This window comes from Nothobranchius furzeri, chromosome 6 (genome assembly GCF_043380555.1).
Source record: "Nothobranchius furzeri strain GRZ-AD chromosome 6, NfurGRZ-RIMD1, whole genome shotgun sequence".
NCBI classification, from domain to species: Eukaryota; Metazoa; Chordata; class Actinopteri; order Cyprinodontiformes; family Nothobranchiidae; genus Nothobranchius; species Nothobranchius furzeri.
In genome coordinates, this window is record NC_091746.1 from 30,137,646 (window position 1) to 30,140,941 (window position 3,296).

Sequence of the window (3,296 nt, forward strand, 5' to 3'; positions counted from 1 at the left end):
ACTCTGTTTGGATTCTGCAGAACTCTGTCAGCAGGAGGAAGGTTGATGGGGTCAAACCATCATAAAATGACACACCGAGACTCGGCGTTGGGTTATAAACAGCTTTGAAAAGAGGAGAGTGATGTGAGCGAGCTGAACAGTGAGTATCAGTCTCTGTCCCATCTCAGTCTGGGGCGCTGCTGCTGTGCTGTGTCTTTTATCAGAGCATGCATGGGTGGGTGCAGTTTCAGATGTCTACACAGCAGTCACGACAGAGACAGACCAACACATCTGCGTCTGGGCTTCTGTCTAGAATGTAGTTCCTTATTCTGGTTTCTGTAGGGTTAGAGTTGGGTTAGGGTGGGGGTGGGGGTGGGGGGTGCTACAAGCAAGCTTGGAGGATCAAAATGGATTAACAGTGTCACAAGTACATTTTCATGAAGATAAAATGTATTTCTCTATTAAAGATGATCTCTGCTTCTTCCTCTGTTGGACCACACGGTCCTGAGGGTCTACTTCCTGTATGTCTGTGAGTCCCCGAGCTTCAGGTAGTTTTTTCTTCTCATGTGATTAAAATGTTCTTCTTCTTTTTTCTGTTTTTAGTTTGTTCTCTTTAAAGCATCAGTCAATCCAGTAATTTGGAGCAGGATGCTCTTGTAGAAAGTCCAGGGGTCTCATTTATTAAACATGGCGTAGAATCCTTACTAAAACCGTACTTAAGCTCAGCAAAAACAATGTACTTACGCCAAGCAGGTGTGTGATCTATCAAACATGGAGTAAGCACGGCTGCACGCGATCCCCACTTCATAAATCAGAAACTATCTAGAAATGTTCTCAGCTGCTTTTCAGTCACATCTCGCCCTCACCACGCCCACTTACTGCCATAAATGGTCAATGCAAAGTGCCTTGTGGATCTCATGCGTATACATAAGCCGGCTGTTGCAGCGCTCCACCAATGACATGGCGACCGTAGACCAAGGCAGATTAAGGAAGCGCTATTTCACACAAGCAGAAGATGAGGTACCTGTGGGTGAGGTGGAGAAATGAAAGGAAGTGCTTTTGCAAAACAAATAAGAGAAAATCCACGGAGTGGCACAGCGTTGCTGAAGCCGTCAATGCTGACTTCTTCAGAGAGAGATCTGTGGCGGGTATAAAAACATGGTCCAATCAGTTTTTGATCCCCAGTTCGCCCAATTTTACAAACACAAGATTGTGAATGGAGATGAATTGAAAGAGAAGTTTAAAAATAACTCTGAACTTAACAGGCAACCAGTGGAGTTTTGAAGGGCAGGGGTGACGTGATGGAAGGAAGGGCTCCTAAGGTCTGGATGAGTTGAAGCTTGTGACGCAATTTTTGAGGAAGGCCATGGAGGAGAGAATTACAGTAATCAATACGAGAGGTTACAAGACTATAGGAACCAGGATGAAAGCAGCACGGACAGAGAGGGAGGGACGAAGATGGATAAAGTTGCTAAGGTGGAAATGGACCGGGAGACATTATTTACATAAGATTTAAAAGATAGCGATTCATCAAGGATGACACCCAGACTTTTGTTTATGTTTATGTTATTATTATGTTTATTTATTTGGCAGATGCTTTTATCCAAAGCGACTTACAATTTATAACCTATAGGGCATGTTGTGAACTTTTAACCTGGGAGGAGGGTGACACAACAGAAAGGTCAAACTCTGAACTTGTGAACCTTTGACAACATATATTTGGTGCCGACAAAAATAATTTCGGTTTTATTATTATTAAAATTACAGAAGCTATTGCCAAGACGAAGGATGTAGGTGATAAATAGAAGGGGCCTTAGGACGGGCCCTGGGGCGCACCACAGGTAACAAGGGAAGGCTGAGAATGGAATGACTTAAGATGAATGAACTGGGTGCAATCATGGAGATATAACTGGAAGCATGGCTAGGGGAGTGCTTATGAGACCAACTGAGGACAATCTTATGAGGACAGAAACAGAAATGGTGTTGGAGGCTTTGCTAAGATCAAGAAAGATAAGGATTGAGAGTAGCCCAGAATCAGCTGCTCCTTCTCTGGGAAGCTCTTCCCGTTCTTCAGTCCAGGGTTGAAGAGCCTAATTCCTCTCGTCATCACACGGGTCAAGCCTTCTGAGTAGAACCTCTTGTCCCTGCTCCAGCTCCACGTTCTGCTGCTGACATCTAGCTGCAGCATATTAATGTTTTACTCTTAAACAAAACAATAAATACAGTTAAATCCACCTGCTTATGGTCAATAAACTTCTGCTTGAATAAAATTTGATCTGATTTAAGAAATTTGACCAGGTATTTGTTTCATGCCCAGAAATGACAACATAAAAGGAATGATATTTCCACAGAAACAGTATATTATTGTTAGAACATTAGGATTTTTGTAATTAGTACTAGCACGGTGATGTCTAAAGCCTCTTTTACACTGAAGGATGTGGTCCAGTTACTGTACGGCTGCCACAAAGACCAAAAATAATTGGGTCGAAACAGAGCATTCACACCAGCTGAGGTGAGGTGTGGATCAGGACATGGAGCTCTGGAAGGTTTCTGCATGGAGTCTTTAAATGAAATGTATTAAAGTTGTGCCTGACAAATGAGAGCTGTGAGACAGCAGTGAGGAGTGAGACTGTGGTGAGCTGTGAGACAGCAGTGAGGTGTGAGACAGCAGTGAGCAGTGAGACAGCAGTGAGGTGTGAGACAGCAGTGAGCGTTGAGACAGCAGTGAGCGGTGAGACAGCAGTGAGCGGTGAGACAGCAGTAAGTAGTGAGACAGCATGAGGAGTGAGACAGCGGTGAGACACTAGTGAGTGGTGAGACAGTAGTGAGGAGTGAGACAGCAGTGAGGCGTGAGACAGCAGTGAGGTGTGAGACAGCAGTGAGGAGTGAGACAGCAGTGAGGTGTAAGACAGCAGTGAGGAGTGAGACAGCGGTGAGACAGCAGTGAGGTGTGAGACAGCAGTAAGTAGTGAGACAGCAGTGAGGTGTGAGACAGCAGTGAGGAGTGAGACAGCAGTGAGGTGTAAGACAGCAGTGAGGTGTGAGACAGCAGTAAGTAGTGAGACAGCAGTGAGGTGTGAGACAGCAGTGAGGTGTGAGACAGCAGTAAGTAGTGAGACAGCAGTGAGCAGTGAGACAGCAGTGAGGAGTGAGACAGCGGTGAGACAGTAGTGAGGAGTGAGACAGCAGTGAGGAGTGAGACAGCAGTGAGGCGTGAGACAGCAGTGAGGCGTGAGACAGCAGTAAGTAGTGAGACTGCGGTGAGGTGTGAGACAGCAGTGAGCGGTGAGACAGCAGTAAGTAGTGAGACAGCAGTG